This window comes from Hyperolius riggenbachi, chromosome 11, assembly GCF_040937935.1.
Source record: "Hyperolius riggenbachi isolate aHypRig1 chromosome 11, aHypRig1.pri, whole genome shotgun sequence".
In the NCBI taxonomy this organism is placed as follows: domain Eukaryota; kingdom Metazoa; phylum Chordata; class Amphibia; order Anura; family Hyperoliidae; genus Hyperolius; species Hyperolius riggenbachi.
In genome coordinates, this window is record NC_090656.1 from 99,153,047 (window position 1) to 99,172,087 (window position 19,041).

Sequence of the window (19,041 nt, forward strand, 5' to 3'; positions counted from 1 at the left end):
TGAAAAACTATTGAAAAAAAAATGTTAAAAAACTGAGAATGCAAATGCAAAGAAAAAAGAGTGCTGTGCCACAATAACCAATAGCTGTATAGCAGCATGTGGGCGCTGTGGCTTAGTTGGTTAAAGCGCCTGTCTAGTAAACAGGAGATCCTGAGTTCAACTCTCAGCAGTGCCTTTGCTCATCTTATTATCACCAAGTCATTGCCTGCTGTTTACATCCCAAATTTTCGGGATCACGTCTTTGAGCTTCACCCATATTTGCTCACAGGAAACTTGCATTCCCTATGCCCACTGTTTCCACCACATCTGAACAAAGACATTTTCTTATCAGTTTGGTTTGATGTACTACCTTCCATCTCTGACAATAGGTAAAGGTCACTAACAAGTCTTTTGGGATGCTATGCTCAACATGGATGGGAGCTTAACCCGCACTTGCCTAGCCAAAACTTCTTCAAGTAAAATTGCTGCTTCTACAATAAGAAACATTGTATAAAACTTAATTACTAAGCCACAGCACCTACATGAAATATAATAGTGACTGGCTTCTGTGGCCCAAAACTCATTGGTTTTGCCACAGCTTTCATTATCATATTTTGGAAGTTGCACAACATTCTTTTCAACAATTTTGTCCTAAAAGTTTTCCATTCCCTTTTAGGTGGACTATGTGTATACTCTTAGGCAGGGAAAAGTAGGCCTGAAAAACTATTGAAAAAAAAATGTTAAAAAACTGAGAATGCAAATGCAAAGAAAAAAGAGTGCTGTGCCACAATAACCAATAACTGTTTTGCAGCATGTGGGTGCTGTGGCTTAGTTGGTTAAAGCGCCTGTCTAGTAAACAGGAGATCCTGAGTTCAACTCTTAACAGTGCCTTTGCTCATCTTATTATCACCAAGTCATTGCCTGCTGTTTACATCCCAGATTTTCGAATCACGTCTTAGAGCTTCACCCATATTTGCTCACAGGAAACTTGCATTCGCTATGCCCACTGTTTCTACCACATCTGAACAAAGACATTTTCTTATCAGTTTGGTTTGATGTACTACCTTCCATCTCTGACAATAGGTAAAGGTCACTAACAAGTCTTTTGGGATGCTATGCTCAACATGGATGGGAGCTTAACCCGCACTTGCCTAGCCAAAACTTCTTCAAGTAAAATTGCTGCTTCTACAATAAGAAACATTGTATAAAACTTAATTACTAAGCCACAGCACCTACATGAAATATAATAGTGACTGGCTTCTGTGGCACAAAACTCATTGGTTTTGCCACAGCTTACATTATCATATTTTGGAAGTTGCACAACATTCTTTTTAACAATTTTGTCCTAAAAGTTTTCCATTCCCTTTTAGGTGGACTATGTGTATACTCTTAGGCAGGGAAAAGTAGGCCTGAAAAACTATTGAAAAAAAAATGTTAAAAAACTGAGAATGCAAATGCAAAGAAAAAAGAGTGCTGTGTCACAATAACCAATAACCAATAACTGTATTGCAGCATGTGGGCGCTGTGGCTTAGTTGGTTAAAGCGCCTGTCTAGTAAACAGGAGATCCTGAGTTCAACTCTCAGCAGTGCCTTTGCTCATCTTATTATCACCAAGTCATTGCCTGCTGTTTACATCCCAGATTTTCGGGATCACGTCTTTGAGCTTCACCCATATTTGCTCACAGGAAACTTGCATTCCCTATGCCCACTGTTTCCACCACATCTGAACAAAAACATTTTCTTATCAGTTTGGTTTGATGTACTACCTTCCATCTCTGACAATAGGTAAAGGTCACTAACAAGTCTTTTGGGATGCTATGCTCAACATGGATGGGAGCTTAACCCGCACTTGCCTAGCCAAAACCTCTTCAAGTAAAATTGCTGCTTCTACAATAAGAAACATTGTATAAAACTTAATTACTAAGCCACAGCACCTACATGAAATATAATAGTGACTGGCTTCTGTGGCACAAAACTCATTGGTTTTGCCACAGCTTTTATTATCATATTTTGGAAGTTGCACAACATTCTTTTCAACAATTTTGTCCTAAAAGTTTTCCATTCCCTTTTAGGTGGACTATGTGTATACTCTTAGGCAGGGAAAAGTAGGCCTGAAAAACTATTGAAAAAAAAATGTTAAAAAACTGAGAATGCAAATGCAAAGAAAAAAGAGTGCTGTGCCACAATAACCAATAACTGTATTGCAGCATGTGGGCGCTGTGGCTTAGTTGGTTAAAGTGCCTGTCTAGTAAACAGGAGATCCTGAGTTCAACTCTCAGCAGTGCCTTTGCTCATCTTATTATCACCAAGTCATTGCCTGCTGTTTACATCCCAGATTTTCGGAATCACGTCTTAGAGCTTCACCCATATTTGCTCACAGGAAACTTGCATTCGCTATGCCCACTGTTTCCACCACATCTGAACAAAGACATTTTCTTATCAGTTTGGTTTGATGTACTACCTTCCATCTCTGACAATAGGTAAAGGTCACTAACAAGTCTTTTGGGATGCTATGCTCAACATGGATGGGAGCTTAACCCGCACTTGCCTAGCCAAAACTTCTTCAAGTAAAATTGCTGCTTCTACAATAAGAAACATTGTATAAAACTTAATTACTAAGCCACAGCACCTACATGAAATATAATAGTGACTGGCTTCTGTGGCACAAAACTCATTGGTTTTGCCACAGCTTTCATTATCATATTTTGGAAGTTGCACAACATTCTTTTCAACAATTTTGTCCTAAAAGTTTTCCATTCCCTTTTAGGTGGACTATGTGTATACTCTTAGGCAGGGAAAAGTAGGCCTGAAAAACTATTGAAAAAAAAATGTTAAAAAACTGAGAATGCAAATGCAAAGAAAAAAGAGTGCTGTGCCACAATAACTAATAACTGTATTGCAGCATGTGGGCGCTGTGGCTTAGTTGGTTAAAGCGCCTGTCTAGTAAACAGGAGATCCTGAGTTCAACTCTCAGCAGTGCCTTTGCTCATCTTATTATCACCAAGTCATTGCCTGCTGTTTACATCCCAGATTTTCGGGATCACGTCTTTGAGCTTCACCCATATTTGCTCACAGGAAACTTGCATTCCCTATGCCCACTGTTTCCACCACATCTGAACAAAGACATTTTCTTATCAGTTTGGTTTGATGTACTACCTTCCATCTCTGACAATAGGTAAAGGTCACTAACAAGTCTTTTGGGATGCTATGCTCAACATGGATGGCAGCTTAACCCGCACTTGCCTAGCCAAAACTTCTTCAAGTAAAATTGCTGCTTCTACAATAAGAAACATTGTATGAAACTTAATTACTAAGCCACAGCACCTACATGAAATATAATAGTGACTGGCTTCTGTGGCACAAAACTCATTGGTTTTGCCACAGCTTTCATTATCATATTTTGGAAGTTGCACAACATTCTTTTCAACAATTTTGTCCTAAAAGTTTTCCATTCCCTTTTAGGTGGACTATGTGTATACTCTTAGGCAGGGAAAAGTAGGCCTGAAAAACTATTGAAAAAAAAATGTTAAACTGAGAATGCTAATGCAAACAAAAAAGAGTGCTGTGGGACGATAACCAATATCTGTATTGCAGTATATGGGTGCTGTGGCTTAGCTGGTTAAAGCGCCTGTCTAGTAAACAGGAGATCCTGAGTTCAACTCTCAGCAGTGCCTTTGCTCATCTTATTATCACCAAGTCATTGCCTGCTGTTTACATCCCAGATTTTCGGGATCACGTCTTTGAGCTTCACCCATATTTGCTTACAGGAAACTTGCATTCGCTATGCCCACTGTTTCCACCACATCTGAACAAAGACATTTTCTTAGCAGTTTGGTTTGATGTACTACCTTCCATCTCTGACAATAGGTAAAGGTCACTAACAACTCTTTTGGGATGCTATGCTCAATATGGATGGGAGCTTAACCCGCACTTGCCTAGCCAAAACTTCTTCAAGTAAAATTGCTGCTTCTACAATAAGAAACATTGTATAAAACTTAATCACTAAGCCACAGCACCTACATGAAATATAATAGTGACTGTTTTCTGTGGCACAATACTCATCGGTTTTGCCACAGCTTTTATTATCATATTTTGGAAGTTGCACAACATTCTTTTCAACAATTTTGTCCTAAATTTCTCCATTCTCTTTTAGGTCGACTATGTGTATACTCATAGGCAGGGAAAAGTAGGTCTGAAAAACTATTGAAAAAAAAAGTTAAAAGACTGAGAATGCAAATGCAAAGAAAAAAGAGTGCTGTGCCACAATAACCAATAACTGCTAATAAGCGTATGGGTGCTGTGGCTTTGTTGGTTAAAGTGCCTGTCTAGTAAACAGGAGATCCTGAGTTCAACTCTCAGCAGTGCCTTTGCTCATCTTATTATCACCAAGTCATTGCCTGCTTTTTACATCCCAAATTTTCGGGATCACGTCTTTGAGCTTCACCCATATTTGCTCACAGGAAACTTGCATTCCCTATGCCCACTGTTTCCACCACATCTGAACAAAGACATTTTCTTATCAGTTTGGTTTGATGTACTACCTTCCATCTCTGACAATAGGTAAAGGTCACTAACAAGTCTTTTGGGATGCTATGCTCAACATGGATGGGAGCTTAACCCGCACTTGCCTAGCCAAAACTTCTTCAAGTAAAATTGCTGCTTCTACAATAAGAAACATTGTATAAAACTTAATTACTAAGCCACAGCACCTACATGAAATATAATAGTGACTGGCTTCTGTGGCACAAAACTCATTGGTTTTGCCACAGCTTTCATTATCATATTTTGGAAGTTGCACAACATTCTTTTCAACAATTTTGTCCTAAAAGTTTTCCATTCCCTTTTAGGTGGACTATGTGTATACTCTTAGGCAGGGAAAAGTAGGCCTGAAAAACTATTGAAAAAAAAATGTTAAACTGAGAATGCTAATGCAAACAAAAAAGAGTGCTGTGGCACGATAACCAGTATCTGTATTGCAGTATATGGGTGCTGTGGCTTAGCTGGTTAAAGCGCCTGTCTAGTAAACAGGAGATCCTGAGTTCAACTCTCAGCAGTGCCTTTGCTCATCTTATTATCACCAAGTCATTGCCTGCTCTTTACATCCCAGATTTTCGGGATCACGTCTTTGAGCTTCACCCATATTTGCTTACAGGAAACTTGCATTCGCTATGCCCACTGTTTCCACCACATCTGAATAAAGACATTTTCTTAGCAGTTTGGTTTGATGTACTACCTTCCATCTCTGACAATAGGTAAAGGTCACTAACAAGTCTTTTGGGATGCTATGCTCAATATGGATGGGAGCTTAACCCGCACTTGCCTAGCCAAAACTTCTTCAAGTAAAATTGCTACTTCTACAATAGGAAACATTGTATAAAACTTAATCACTAAGCCACAGCACCTACATGAAATATAATAGTGACTGGCTTCTGTGGCACAATACTCATCGGTTTTGCCACAGCTTTTATTATCATATTTTGGAAGTTGCACAACATTCTTTTCAACAATTTTGTCCTAAATTTTTCCATTCTCTTTTAGGTCGACTATGTGTATACTCATAGGCAGGGAAAAGTAGGCCTGAAAAACTATTGAAAAAAAAAGTTAAAAGACTGAGAATGCAAATGCAAAGAAAAAAGAGTGCTGTGCCACAATAACCAATAACTGCTAATAAGTGTATGGGTGCTGTGGCTTAGTTGGTTAAAGCGCCTGTCTAGTAAACAGGAGATCCTGAGTTCAACTCTCAGCAGTGCCTTTGCTCATCTTATTATCACCAAGTCATTGCCTGCTGTTTACATCCCAGATTTTCGGAATCACGTCTTAGAGCTTCACCCATATTTGCTCACAGGAAACTTGCATTTGCTATGCCCACTGTTTCCACCACATCTGAACAAAGACATTTTCTTATCAGTTTGGTTTGATGTACTACCTTCCATCTCTGACAATAGGTAAAGGTCACTAACAAGTCTTTTGGGATGCTATGCTCAACATGGATGGGAGCTTAACCCGCACTTGCCTAGCAAAAACTTCTTCAAGTAAAATTGCTGCTTCTACAATAAGAAACATTGTATAAAACTTAATTACTAAGCCACAGCACCTACATGAAATATAATAGTGACTGGCTTCTGTGGCACAAAACTCATTGGTTTTGCCACAGCTTTCATTATCATATTTTGGAAGTTGCACAACATTCTTTTCAACAATTTTGTCCTAAAAGTTTTCCATTCTCTTTTAGGTCGACTATGTGTATACTCATAGGCAGGGAAAAGTAGGCCTGAAAAACTATTGAAAAAAAAATGTTAAACTGAGAATGCTAATGCAAACAAAAAAGAGTGCTGTGGCACGATAACCAATATCTGTATTGCAGTATATGGGTGCTGTGGCTTAGCTGGTTAAAGCGCCTGTCTAGTAAACAGGAGATCCTGAGTTCAACTCTCAGCAGTGCCTTTGCTCATCTTATTATCACCAAGTCATTGCCTGCTGTTTACATCCCAGATTTTCGGAATCACGTCGTAGAGCTTCACCCATATTTGCTCACAGGAAACTTGCATTCGCTATGCCCACTGTTTCCACCACATCTAAACAAAGACATTTTCTTATCAGTTTGGTTTGATGTACTACCTTCCATCTCTGACAATAGGTAAAGGTCACTAACAAGTCTTTTGGGATGCTATGCTCAACATGGATGGGAGCTTAACCCGCACTTGCCTAGCCAAAACTTCTTCAAGTAAAATTGCTGCTTCTACAATAAGAAACATTGTATAAAACTTAATTACTAAGCCACAGCACCTACATGAAATATAATAGTGACTGGCTTCTGTGGCACAAAACTCATTGGTTTTGTCACAGCTTTCATTATCATATATTGGAAGTTGCACAACATTCTTTTCAACAATTTTGTCCTAAAAGTTTTCCATTCCCTTTTAAGTGGACTATGTGTATACTCTTAGGCAGGGAAAAGTAGGCCTGAAAAACTATTGAAAATAAAATGTTAAAAAACTGAGAATGCAAATGCAAAGAAAAAAGAGTGCTGTGCCACAATAACCAATAACTGTATTGCAGCATGTGGGCGCTGTGGCTTAGTTGGTTAAAGCGCCTGTCTAGTAAACAGGAGATCCTGAGTTCAACTCTCAACAGTGCCTTTGCTCATCTTATTATCACCAAGTCATTGCCTGCTGTTTACATCCCAGATTTTCGAATCACGTCTTAGAGCTTCACCCATATTTGCTCACAGGAAACTTGCATTCGCTATGCCCACTGTTACTACCACATCTGAACAAAGACATTTTCTTATCAGTTTGGTTTGATGTACTACCTTCCATCTCTGACAATAGGTAAAGGTCACTAACAAGTCTTTTGGGATGCTATGCTCAACATGGATGGGAGCTTAACCCGCACTTGCCTAGCCAAAACTTCTTCAAGTAAAATTGCTGCTTCTACAATAAGAAACATTGTATAAAACTTAATTACTAAGCCACAGCACCTACATGAAATATAATAGTGACTGGCTTCTGTGGCACAAAACTCATTGGTTTTGCCACAGCTTTCATTATCATATTTTGGAAGTTGCACAACATTCTTTTTAACAATTTTGTCCTAAAAGTTTTCCATTCCCTTTTAGGTGGACTATGTGTATACTCTTAGGCAGGGAAAAGTAGGCCTGAAAAACTATTGAAAAAAAAATGTTAAAAAACTGAGAATGCAAATGCAAAGAAAAAAGAGTGCTGTGTCAAAATAACCAATAACCAATAACTGTATTGCAGCATGTGGGCGCTGTGGCTTAGTTGGTTAAAGCGCCTGTCTAGTAAACAGGAGATCCTGAGTTCAACTCTCAGCAGTGCCTTTGCTCATCATATTATCACCAAGTCATTGCCTGCTGTTTACATCCCAGATTTTCGGGATCACGTCTTTGAGCTTCACCCATATTTGCTCACAGGAAACTTGCATTCCCTATGCCCACTGTTTCCACCACATCTGAACAAAAACATTTTCTTATCAGTTTGGTTTGATGTACTACCTTCCATCTCTGACAATAGGTAAAGGTCACTAACAAGTCTTTTGGGATGCTATGCTCAACATGGATGGGAGCTTAACCCGCACTTGCCTAGCCAAAACCTCTTCAAGTAAAATTGCTGCTTCTACAATAAGAAACATTGTATAAAACTTAATTACTAAGCCAAAGCACCTACATGAAATATAATAGTGACTGGCTTCTGTGGCACAAAACTCATTGGTTTTGCCACAGCTTTCATTATCATATTTTGGAAGTTGCACAACATTCTTTTCAACAATTTTGTCCTAAAAGTTTTCCATTCCCTTTTAGGTGGACTATGTGTATACTCTTAGGCAGGGAAAAGTAGGCCTGAAAAACTATTGAAAAAAAATGTTAAAAAACTGAGAATGCAAATGCAAAGAAAAAAGAGTGCTGTGCCACAATAACCAATAACTGTGTTGTAGCATGTGGGTGCTGTGGCTTAGTTGGTTAAAGCGCCTGTCTAGTAAACAGGAGATCCTGAGTTCAACTCTCAGCAGTGCCTTTGCTCATCTTATTATCACCAACTCATTGCCTGCTGTTTACATCCCAGATTTTCAGAATCACGTCTTAGAGCTTCACCCATATTTGCTCACAGGAAACTTGCATTCGCTATGCCCACTGTTTCCACCACATCTGAACAAAGACATTTTCTTATCAGTTTGGTTTGATGTACTACCTTCCATCTCTGACAATAGGTAAAGGTCACTAACAAGTCTTTTGGGATGCTATGCTCAACATGGATGGGAGCTTAACCCGCACTTGCCTAGCCAAAACTTCTTCAAGTAAAATTGCTGCTTCTACAATAAGAAACATTGTATAAAACTTAATTACTAAGCCACAGCACCTACATGAAATATAATAGTGACTGGCTTCTGTGGCACAAAACTCATTGGTTTTGCCACAGCTTTCATTATCATATTTTGGAAGTTGCACAACATTCTTTTCAACAATTTTGTCCTAAAAGTTTTCCATTCCCTTTTAGGTGGACTATGTGTATACTCTTAGGCAGGGAAAAGTAGGCCTGAAAAACCATTGAAAAAAAAATGTTAAAAAACTGAGAATGCAAATGCAAAGAAAAAAGAGTGCTGTGCCACAATAACCAATAACTGTATTGCAGCATGTGGGCGCTGTGGCTTAGTTGGTTAAAGCGCCTGTCTAGTATACAGGAGATCCTGAGTTCAACTCTCAGCAGTGCCTTTGCTCATCTTATTATCACCAAGTCATTGCCTGCTGTTTACATCCCAGATTTTCGGGATCACGTCTTTGAGCTTCACCCATATTTGCTCACAGGAAACTTGCATTCGCTATGCCCACTGTTTCCACCACATCTGAACAAAGACATTTTCTTATCAGTTTGGTTTGATGTACTACCTTCCATCTCTGACAATAGGTAAAGGTCACTAACAAGTCTTTTGGGATGCTATGCTCAACATGGATGGGAGCTTAACCCGCACTTGCCTAGCCAAAACTTCTTCAAGTAAAATTGCTGCTTCTACAATAAGAAACATTGTATAAAACTTAATTACTAAGCCACAGCACCTACATGAAATATAATAGTGACTGGCTTCTGTGGCAAAAAACTCATTGGTTTTGCCACAGCTTTCATTATCATATTTTGGAAGTTGCACAACATTCTTTTCAACAATTTTGTCCTAAAAGTTTTCCATTCCCTTTTAGGTGGACTATGGCCTCGATTCATAAAGCATTCCCGCATTCGGAAATGCAAAAAAACGCTCACTTTACCGACCACACACCAAAATATGCATTCATAAAGGCTTTTTCCGCATGAAAAGCCGACATTTGCGAGCAGAGTGATCAATCACCGCCTTGCGCGGTGATTATCACAGCAACAGTAACAAATGTCAATTCATAAAGATTAGAGGTAGCGGTATGCGGACGGGTATTACCGCTACCTCTGATGTGGCGAGAAGCGTGCGGAATCCGTTGCAGTGAATGGGACAGACCTCCCAAGCAGCTGCAGAGAGAACACCGCACGGAGGGATTCCGCCTGCTTCCCCTGTTTCCGCACGTCTCCCGACAGCCTAACGCCTGCCTACAGCGGAGTATCTCCGCACGTATATCACAAGTAGCTAAATTTTTATGAATTACCACCCTGAAGGCGGAAATACCGACAGCGGTGTTTCCCCGCTCGACTTTCCCCGCTCGCAGGCAGTTTTATGAATTGAGGCCTATGTGTATACTCTTAGGCAGGGAAAAGTAGGCCTGAAAAACTATTGAAAAAAAATTGTTAAACTGAGAATGCTAATGCACACAAAAAAGAGTGCTGTGCCACAATAATCAATAACTGTATTGCAGCATGTGGGCGCTGTGGCTTAGTTGGTTAAAGCGCCTGTCTAGTAAACAGGAGATCCTGAGTTCAACTCTCAGCAGTGCCTTTGCTCATCTTATTATCACCAAGTCATTGCCTGCTGTTTACATCCCAGATTTTCGGGATCACGTCTTTGAGCTTCACCCATATTTGCTCACAGGAAACTTGCATTCCCTATGCCCACTGTTTCCACCACATCTGAACAAAGACATTTTCTTATCAGTTTGGTTTGATGTACTACCTTCCATCTCTGACAATAGGTAAAGGTCACTAACAAGTCTTTTGGGATGCTATGCTCAACATGGATGGGAGCTTAACCCGCACTTGCCTAGCCAAAACTTCTTCAAGTAAAATTGCTGCTTCTACAATAAGAAACATTGTATAAAACTTAATTACTAAGCCACAGCACCTACATGAAATATAATAGTGACTGGCTTCTGTGGCACAAAACTCATTGGTTTTGCCACAGCTTTCATTATCATATTTTGGAAGTTGCACAACATTCTTTTCAACAATTTTGTCCTAAAAGTTTTCCATTCCCTTTTAGGTGGACTATGTGTATACTCTTAGGCAGGGAAAAGTAGGCCTGAAAAACTATTGAAAAAAAAGTGTTAAACTGAGAATGCTAATGCAAACAAAAAAGAGTGCTGTGGCACGATAACCAATATCTGTATTGCAGTATATGGGTGCTGTGGCTTAGCTGGTTAAAGTGCCTGTCTAGTAAACAGGAGATCCTGAGTTCAACTCTCAGCAGTGCCTTTGCTCATCTTATTATTACCAAGTCATTGCCTGCTGTTTACATCCCAGATTTTCGGGATCACGTCTTTGAGCTTCACCCATATTTGCTTACAGAAAACTTGCATTCGCTATGCCCACTGTTTCCACCACATCTGAACAAAGACATTTTCTTAGCAGTTTGGTTTGATGTACTACCTTCCATCTCTGACAATAGGTAAAGGTCACTAACAAGTCTTTTGGGATGCTATGCTCAATATGGATGGGAGCTTAACCCGCACTTGCCTAGCCAAAACTTCTTCAAGTAAAATTGCTGCTTCTACAATAGGAAACATTGTATAAAACTTAATCACTAAGCCACAGCACCTACATGAAATATAATAGTGACTGGCTTCTGTGGCACAATACTCATCGGTTTTGCCACAGCTTTTATTATCATATTTTGGAAGTTGCACAACATTCTTTTCAACAATTTTGTCCTAAATTTCTCCATTCTCTTTTAGGTCGACTATGTGTATACTCATAGGCAGGGAAAAGTAGGTCTGAAAAACTATTGAAAAAAAAAGTTAAAAGACTGAGAATGCAAATGCAAAGAAAAAAGAGTGCTGTGCCACAATAACCAATAACTGTATTGCAGCATGTGGGCGCTGTGGCTTAGTTGGTAAAAGCGCCTGTCTAGTAAACAGGAGATCCTGAGTTCAACTCTCAGCAGTGCCTTTGCTCATCTTATTATCACAAAGTCATTGCCTGCTTTTTACATCCCAGATTTTCGGGATCACGTCTTTGAGCTTCACCCATATTTGCTCACAGGAAACTTGCATTCCCTATGCCCACTGTTTCCACCACATCTGAACAAAGACATTTTCTTATCAGTTTGGTTTGATGTACTACCTTCCATCTCTGACAATAGGTAAAGGTCACTAAGAAGTCTTTTGGGATGCTATGCTCAACATGGATGGGAGCTTAACCCGCACTTGCCTAGCCAAAACTTCTTCAAGTAAAATTGCTGCTTCTACAATAAGAAACATTGTATAAAACTTAATTACTAAGCCACAGCACCTACATGAAATATAATAGTGACTGGCTTCTGTGGCACAAAACTCATTGGTTTTGCCACAGCTTTCATTATCATATTTTGGAAGTTGCACAACATTCTTTTCAACAATTTTGTCCTAAAAGTTTTCCATTCCCTTTTAGGTGGACTATGTGTATACTCTTAGGCAGGGAAAAGTAGGCCTGAAAAACTATTGAAAAAAAAATGTTAAAAAACTGAGAATGCAAATGCAAAGAAAAAAGAGTGCTGTGCCACAATAACCAATAACTGTATTGCAGCATGTTGGCGCTGTGGCTTAGTTGGTTAAAGCGCCTGTCTAGTAAACAGGAGATCCTGAGTTCAACTCTCAGCAGTGCCTTTGCTCATCTTATTATCACCAAGTCATTGCCTGCTGTTTACATCCCAGATTTTCGGAATCACGTCTTAGAGCTTCACCCATATTTGCTCACAGGAAACTTGCATTCCCTATGCCCACTGTTTCCACCACATCTGAACAAAGACATTTTCTTATCAGTTTGGTTTGATGTACTACCTTCCATCTCTGACAATAGGTAAAGGTCACTAACAAGTCTTTTGGGATGCTATGCTCAACATGGATGGGAGCTTAACCCGCACTTGCCTAGCCAAAACTTCTTCAAGTAAAATTGCTGCTTCTACAATAAGAAACATTGTATAAAACTTAATTACTAAGCCACAGCACCTACATGAAATATAATAGTGACTGGCTTCTGTGGCACAAAACTCATTGGTTTTGCCACAGCTTTCATTATCATATTTTGGAAGTTGCACAACATTCTTTTCAACAATTTTGTCCTAAAAGTTTTCCATTCCCTTTTAGGTGGACTATGTGTATACTCTTAGGCAGGGAAAAGTAGGCCTGAAAAACTATTGAAAAAAAAATGTTAAAAAACTGAGAATGCAAATGCAAAGAAAATAGAGTGTTGTGCCACAATAACCAATAACTGTATTGCAGCATTTGGGCGCTGTGGCTTAGTTGGTTAAAGTGCCTGTCTAGTAAACAGGAGATCCTGAGTTCAACTCTCAGCAGTGCCTTTGCTCATCTTATTATCACCAAGTCATTGCCTGCTGTTTACATCCCAGATTTTCGGAATCACGTCTTAGAGCTTCACCCATATTTGCTCACAGGAAACTTGCATTCGCTATGCCCACTGTTTCCACCACATCTGAACAAAGACATTTTCTTATCAGTTTGGTTTGATGTACTACCTTCCATCTCTGACAATAGGTAAAGGTCACTAACAAGTCTTTTGGGATGCTATGCTCAACATGGATGGGAGCTTAACCCGCACTTGCCTAGCCAAAACTTCTTCAAGTAAAATTGCTGCTTCTACAATAAGAAACATTGTATAAAACTTAATTACTAAGCCACAGCACCTACATGAAATATAATAGTGACTGGCTTCTGTGGCACAAAACTCATTGGTTTTGCCACAGCTTTCATTATCATATTTTGGAAGTTGCACAACATTCTTTTCAACAATTTTGTCCTAAAAGTTTTCCATTCCCTTTTAGGTGGACTATGTGTATACTCTTAGGCAGGGAAAAGTAGGCCTGAAAAACTATTGAAAAAAAAATGTTAAACTGAGAATGCTAATGCAAACAAAAAAGAGTGCTGTGGCACGATAACCAATATCTGTATTGCAGTATATGGGTGCTGTGGCTTAGCTGGTTAAAGCGCCTGTCTAGTAAACAGGAGATCCTGAGTTCAACTCTCAGCAGTGCCTTTGCTCATCTTATTATCACCAAGTCATTGCCTGCTGTTTACATCCCAGATTTTCGGGATCACGTCTTTGAGCTTCACCCATATTTACTCACAGGAAACTTGCATTCGCTATGCCCACTGTTTCCACCACATCTGAACAAAGACATTTTCTTATCAGTTTGGTTTGATGTACTACCTTCCATCTCTGACAATAGGTAAAGGTCACTAACAAGTCTTTTGGGATGCTATGCTCAATATGGATGGGAGCTTAACCCGCACTTGCCTAGCCAAAACTTCTTCAAGTAAAATTGCTGCTTCTACAATAGGAAACATTGTATAAAACTTAATCACTAAGCCACAGCACCTACATGAAATATAATAGTGACTGGCTTCTGTGGCACAATACTCATCGGTTTTGCCACAGCTTTTATTATCATATTTTGGAAGTTGCACAACATTCTTTTCAACAATTTTGTCCTAAATTTTTCCATTCTCTTTTAGGTCGACTATGTGTATACTCATAGGCAGGGAAAAGTAGGCCTGAAAAACTATTGAAAAAAAAGTTAAAAGACTGAGAATGCAAATGCAAAGAAAAAAGAGTGCTGTGCCACAATAACCAATAACTGCTAATAAGTGTATGGGTGCTGTGGCTTAGTTGGTTAAAGCGCCTGTCTAGTAAACTGGAGATCCTGAGTTCAACTCTCAGCAGTGCCTTTGCTCATCTTATTATCACCAAGTCATTGCCTGCTGTTTACATCCCAGATTTTCGGGATCACGTCTTTGAGCTTCACCCATATTTGCTCACAGGAAACTTGCATTCCCTATGCCCACTGTTTCCACCACATCTGAACAAAGACATTTTCTTATCAGTTTGGTTTGATGTACTACCTTCCATCTCTGACAATAGGTAAAGGTCACTAACAAGTCTTTTGGGATGCTATGCTCAACATGGATGGGAGCTTAACCCGCACTTGCCTAGCCAAAACTTCTTCAAGTAAAATTGCTGCTTCTACAATAAGAAACATTGTATAAAACTTAATTACTAAGCCACAGCACCTACATGAAATATAATAGTGACTGGCTTCTGTGGCACAAAACTCATTGGTTTTGCCACAGCTTTCATTATCATATTTTGGAAGTTGCACAACATTCTTTTCAACAATTTTGTCCTAAAAGTTTTCCATTCCCTTTTAGGTGGACTATGTGTATACTCTTAGGCAGGGAAAAGTAGGCCTGAAAAACTATTGAAAAAAAAATGTTAAAAAACTGAGAATGCAAATGCAAAGAAAATAGAGTGCTGTGCCACAATAACCAATAACTGTATTGCAGCATTTGGGCGCTGTGGCTTAGTTGGTTAAAGTGCCTGTCTAGTAAACAGGAGATCCTGAGTTCAACTCTCAGCAGTGCCTTTGCTCATCTTATTATCACCAAGTCATTGCCTGCTGTTTACATCCCAGATTTTCGGAATCACGTCTTAGAGCTTCACCCATATTTGCTCACAGGAAACTTTCATTCGCTATGCCCACTGTTTCCACCACATCTGAACAAAGACATTTTCTTATCAGTTTGGTTTGATGTACTACCTTCCATCTCTGACAATAGGTAAAGGTCACTAACAAGTCTTTTGGGATGCTATGCTCAACATGGATGGGAGCTTAACCTGCACTTGCCTAGCCAAAACTTCTTCAAGTAAAATTGCTGCTTCTACAATAAGAAACATTGTATAAAACTTAATTACTAAGCCACAGCACCTACATGAAATATAATAGTGACTGGCTTCTGTGGCACAAAACTCATTGGTTTTGCCACAGCTTTCATTATCATATTTTGGAAGTTGCACAACATTCTTTTCAACAATTTTGTCCTAAAAGTTTTCCATTCCCTTTTAGGTGGACTATGTGTATACTCTTAGGCAGGGAAAAGTAGGCCTGAAAAACTATTGAAAAAATAATGTTAAAAAACTGAGAATGCAAATGCAAAGAAAAAAGAGTGCTGTGCCACAATAACCAATAACTGTATTGCAGCATGTGGGTGCTGTGGCTTAGTTGGTTAAAGCGCCTGTCTAGTAAACAGGAGATCCTGAGTTCAACTCTCAGCAGTGCCTTTGCTCATCTTATTATCACCAAGTCATTGCCTGCTGTTTACATCCCAGATTTTCGGGATCACGTCTTTGAGCTTCACCCATATTTGCTCACAGGAAACTTGCATTCCCTATGCCCACTGTTTCCACCACATCTGAACAAAGACATTTTCTTATCAGTTTGGTTTGATGTACTACCTTCCATCTCTGACAATAGGTAAAGGTCACTAACAAGTCTTTTGGGATGCTATGCTCAACATGGATGGGAGCTTAACCCGCACTTGCCTAGCCAAAACTTCTTCAAGTAAAATTGCTGCTTCTACAATAAGAAACATTGTATAAAACTTAATTACTAAGCCACAGCACCTACATGAAATATAATAGTGACTGGCTTCTGTGGCACAAAACTCATTGGTTTTGCCACAGCTTTCATTATCATATTTTGGAAGTTGCACAACATTCTTTTCAACAATTTTGTCCTAAAAGTTTTCCATTCCCTTTTAGGTGGACTATGTGTATACTCTTAGGCAGGGAAAAGTAGGCCTGAAAAACTATTGAAAAAAAAATGTTAAAAAACTGAGAATGCAAATGCAAAGAAAATAGAGTGCTGTGCCACAATAACCAATAACTGTATTGCAGCATTTGGGCGCTGTGGCTTAGTTGGTTAAAGTGCCTGTCTAGTAAACAGGAGATCCTGAGTTCAACTCTCAGCAGTGCCTTTGCTCATCTTATTATCACCAAGTCATTGCCTGCTGTTTACATCCCAGATTTTCGGAATCACGTCTTAGAGCTTCACCCATATTTGCTCACAGGAAACTTTCATTCGCTATGCCCACTGTTTCCACCACATCTGAACAAAGACATTTTCTTATCAGTTTGGTTTGATGTACTACCTTCCATCTCTGACAATAGGTAAAGGTCACTAACAAGTCTTTTGGGATGCTATGCTCAACATGGATGGGAGCTTAACCCGCACTTGCCTAGCCAAAACTTCTTCAAGTAAAATTGCTGCTTCTACAATAAGAAACATTGTATAAAACTTAATTACTAAGCCACAGCACCTACATGAAATATAATAGTGACTGGCTTCTGTGGCACAAAACTCATTGGTTTTGCCACAGCTTTCATTATCATATTTTGGAAGTTGCACAACATTCTTTTCAACAATTTTGTCCTAAAAGTTTTCCATTCCCTTTTAGGTGGACTATGTGTATACTCTTAGGCAGGGAAAAGTAGGCCTGAAAAACTATTGAAAAAATAATGTTAAAAAACTGAGAATGCAAATGCAAAGAAAAAAGAGTGCTGTGCCACAATAACCAATAACTGTATTGCAGCATGTGGGCGCTGTGGCTTAGTTGGTTAAAGCGCCTGTCTAGTAAACAGGAGATCCTGAGTTCAACTCTCAGCAGTGCCTTTGCTCATCTTATTATCACCAAGTCATTGCCTGCTGTTTACATCCCAGATTTTCGGGATCACGTCTTTGAGCTTCACCCATATTTGCTCACAGGAAACTTGCATTTCCTATGCCCACTGTTTCCACCACATCTGAACAAAGACATTTTCTTATCAGTTTGGTTTGATGTACTACCTTCCATCTCTGACAATAGGTAAAGGTCACTAACAAGTCTTTTGGGATGCTATGCTCAACATGGATGGGAGCTTAACCCGCACTTGCCTAGCCAAAACTTCTTCAAGTAAAATTGCTGCTTCTACAATAAGAAACATTGTATAAAACTTAATTACTAAGCCACAGCACCTACATGAAATATAATAGTGACTGGCTTCTGTGGCACAAAACTCATTGGTTTTGCCACAGCTTTCATTATCATATTTTGGAAGTTGCACAACATTCTTTTCAACAATTTTGTCCTAAAAGTTTTCCATTCCCTTTTAGGTGGACTATGTGTATACTCTTAGGCAGGGAAAAGTAGGCCTGAAAAACTATTGAAAAAAAAATGTTAAAAAACTGAGAATGCAAATGCAAAGAAAATAGAGTGCTGTGCCACAATAACCAATAACTGTATTGCAGCATTTGGGCGCTGTGGCTTAGTTGGTTAAAGTGCCTGTCTAGTAAACAGGAGATCCTGAGTTCAACTCTCAGCAGTGCCTTTGCTCATCTTATTATCACCAAGTCATTGCCTGCTGTTTACATCCCAGATTTTCGGAATCACGTCTTAGAGCTTCACCCATATTTGCTCACAGGAAACTTGCATTCGCTATGCCCACTGTTTCCACCACATCTGAACAAAGACATTTTCTTATCAGTTTGGTTTGATGTACTACCTTCCATCTCTGACAATAGGTAAAGGTCACTAACAAGTCTTTTGGGATGCTATGCTCAACATGGATGGGAGCTTAACCCGCACTTGCCTAGCCAAAACTTCTTCAAGTAAAATTGCTGCTTCTACAATAAGAAACATTGTATAAAACTTAATTACTAAGCCACAGCACCTACATGAAATATAATAGTGACTGGCTTCTGTGGCACAAAACTCATTGGTTTTGCCACAGCTTTCATTATCATATTTTGGAAGTTGCACAACATTCTTTTCAACAATTTTGTCCTAAAAGTTTTCCATTCCCTTTTAGGTGGACTATGTGTATACTCTTAGGCAGGGAAAAGTAGGCCTGAAAAACTATTGAAAAAATAATGTTAAAAAACTGAGAATGCAAATGCAAAGAAAAAAGAGTGCTGTGCCACAATAACCAATAACTGTATTGCAGCATGTGGGCGCTGTGGCTTAGTTGGTTAAAGCGCCTGTCTAGTAAACAGGAGATCCTGAGTTCAACTCTCAGCAGTGCCTTTGCTCATCTTATTATCACCAAGTCATTGCCTGCTGTTTACATCCCAGATTTTCGGGATCACGTCTTTGAGCTTCACCCATATTTGCTCACAGGAAACTTGCATTTCCTATGCCCACTGTTTCCACCACATCTGAACAAAGACATTTTCTTATCAGTTTGGTTTGATGTACTACCTTCCATCTCTGACAATAGGTAAAGGTCACTAACAAGTCTTTTGGGATGCTATGCTCAACATGGATGGGAGCTTAACCCGCACTTGCCTAGCCAAAACTTCTTCAAGTAAAATTGCTGCTTCTACAATAAG

General features: G+C 39.3%; 23 non-coding genes across 23 annotated transcripts; all 23 read left to right on the plus strand.

Annotated features, from left to right (window-relative positions):
- Window positions 1–101: 101 nt before the first annotated feature.
- TRNAT-AGU (transfer RNA threonine (anticodon AGU)) lies at window positions 102–175 on the plus strand. The gene has a single exon. It is a non-coding gene; the product is annotated as a tRNA-Thr (tRNA).
- A 1,322-nt stretch (window positions 176–1,497) lies between these two features.
- TRNAT-AGU (transfer RNA threonine (anticodon AGU)) lies at window positions 1,498–1,571 on the plus strand. Its single transcript has one exon. It is a non-coding gene; the product is annotated as a tRNA-Thr (tRNA).
- Window positions 1,572–2,192: 621 nt separating this feature from the next.
- On the plus strand, window positions 2,193–2,266 carry TRNAT-AGU (transfer RNA threonine (anticodon AGU)). Its single transcript has one exon. It is a non-coding gene; the product is annotated as a tRNA-Thr (tRNA).
- A 621-nt stretch (window positions 2,267–2,887) lies between these two features.
- TRNAT-AGU (transfer RNA threonine (anticodon AGU)) lies at window positions 2,888–2,961 on the plus strand. The gene has a single exon. It is a non-coding gene; the product is annotated as a tRNA-Thr (tRNA).
- Window positions 2,962–3,579: 618 nt separating this feature from the next.
- TRNAT-AGU (transfer RNA threonine (anticodon AGU)) lies at window positions 3,580–3,653 on the plus strand. The gene has a single exon. It is a non-coding gene; the product is annotated as a tRNA-Thr (tRNA).
- Window positions 3,654–4,964: 1,311 nt separating this feature from the next.
- Window positions 4,965–5,038, plus strand: TRNAT-AGU (transfer RNA threonine (anticodon AGU)). Its single transcript has one exon. It is a non-coding gene; the product is annotated as a tRNA-Thr (tRNA).
- A 619-nt stretch (window positions 5,039–5,657) lies between these two features.
- On the plus strand, window positions 5,658–5,731 carry TRNAT-AGU (transfer RNA threonine (anticodon AGU)). Its single transcript has one exon. It is a non-coding gene; the product is annotated as a tRNA-Thr (tRNA).
- A 618-nt stretch (window positions 5,732–6,349) lies between these two features.
- Window positions 6,350–6,423, plus strand: TRNAT-AGU (transfer RNA threonine (anticodon AGU)). The gene has a single exon. It is a non-coding gene; the product is annotated as a tRNA-Thr (tRNA).
- A 621-nt stretch (window positions 6,424–7,044) lies between these two features.
- TRNAT-AGU (transfer RNA threonine (anticodon AGU)) lies at window positions 7,045–7,118 on the plus strand. The gene has a single exon. It is a non-coding gene; the product is annotated as a tRNA-Thr (tRNA).
- A 627-nt stretch (window positions 7,119–7,745) lies between these two features.
- TRNAT-AGU (transfer RNA threonine (anticodon AGU)) lies at window positions 7,746–7,819 on the plus strand. The gene has a single exon. It is a non-coding gene; the product is annotated as a tRNA-Thr (tRNA).
- Window positions 7,820–8,439: 620 nt separating this feature from the next.
- TRNAT-AGU (transfer RNA threonine (anticodon AGU)) lies at window positions 8,440–8,513 on the plus strand. Its single transcript has one exon. It is a non-coding gene; the product is annotated as a tRNA-Thr (tRNA).
- A 621-nt stretch (window positions 8,514–9,134) lies between these two features.
- TRNAT-AGU (transfer RNA threonine (anticodon AGU)) lies at window positions 9,135–9,208 on the plus strand. Its single transcript has one exon. It is a non-coding gene; the product is annotated as a tRNA-Thr (tRNA).
- Window positions 9,209–10,333: 1,125 nt separating this feature from the next.
- On the plus strand, window positions 10,334–10,407 carry TRNAT-AGU (transfer RNA threonine (anticodon AGU)). Its single transcript has one exon. It is a non-coding gene; the product is annotated as a tRNA-Thr (tRNA).
- A 1,311-nt stretch (window positions 10,408–11,718) lies between these two features.
- Window positions 11,719–11,792, plus strand: TRNAT-AGU (transfer RNA threonine (anticodon AGU)). Its single transcript has one exon. It is a non-coding gene; the product is annotated as a tRNA-Thr (tRNA).
- A 621-nt stretch (window positions 11,793–12,413) lies between these two features.
- TRNAT-AGU (transfer RNA threonine (anticodon AGU)) lies at window positions 12,414–12,487 on the plus strand. Its single transcript has one exon. It is a non-coding gene; the product is annotated as a tRNA-Thr (tRNA).
- A 621-nt stretch (window positions 12,488–13,108) lies between these two features.
- TRNAT-AGU (transfer RNA threonine (anticodon AGU)) lies at window positions 13,109–13,182 on the plus strand. Its single transcript has one exon. It is a non-coding gene; the product is annotated as a tRNA-Thr (tRNA).
- A 618-nt stretch (window positions 13,183–13,800) lies between these two features.
- On the plus strand, window positions 13,801–13,874 carry TRNAT-AGU (transfer RNA threonine (anticodon AGU)). The gene has a single exon. It is a non-coding gene; the product is annotated as a tRNA-Thr (tRNA).
- A 1,313-nt stretch (window positions 13,875–15,187) lies between these two features.
- Window positions 15,188–15,261, plus strand: TRNAT-AGU (transfer RNA threonine (anticodon AGU)). The gene has a single exon. It is a non-coding gene; the product is annotated as a tRNA-Thr (tRNA).
- A 621-nt stretch (window positions 15,262–15,882) lies between these two features.
- TRNAT-AGU (transfer RNA threonine (anticodon AGU)) lies at window positions 15,883–15,956 on the plus strand. Its single transcript has one exon. It is a non-coding gene; the product is annotated as a tRNA-Thr (tRNA).
- A 621-nt stretch (window positions 15,957–16,577) lies between these two features.
- Window positions 16,578–16,651, plus strand: TRNAT-AGU (transfer RNA threonine (anticodon AGU)). The gene has a single exon. It is a non-coding gene; the product is annotated as a tRNA-Thr (tRNA).
- A 621-nt stretch (window positions 16,652–17,272) lies between these two features.
- TRNAT-AGU (transfer RNA threonine (anticodon AGU)) lies at window positions 17,273–17,346 on the plus strand. The gene has a single exon. It is a non-coding gene; the product is annotated as a tRNA-Thr (tRNA).
- A 621-nt stretch (window positions 17,347–17,967) lies between these two features.
- Window positions 17,968–18,041, plus strand: TRNAT-AGU (transfer RNA threonine (anticodon AGU)). The gene has a single exon. It is a non-coding gene; the product is annotated as a tRNA-Thr (tRNA).
- A 621-nt stretch (window positions 18,042–18,662) lies between these two features.
- TRNAT-AGU (transfer RNA threonine (anticodon AGU)) lies at window positions 18,663–18,736 on the plus strand. Its single transcript has one exon. It is a non-coding gene; the product is annotated as a tRNA-Thr (tRNA).
- The last annotated feature ends 305 nt before the right edge of the window (window positions 18,737–19,041 follow it).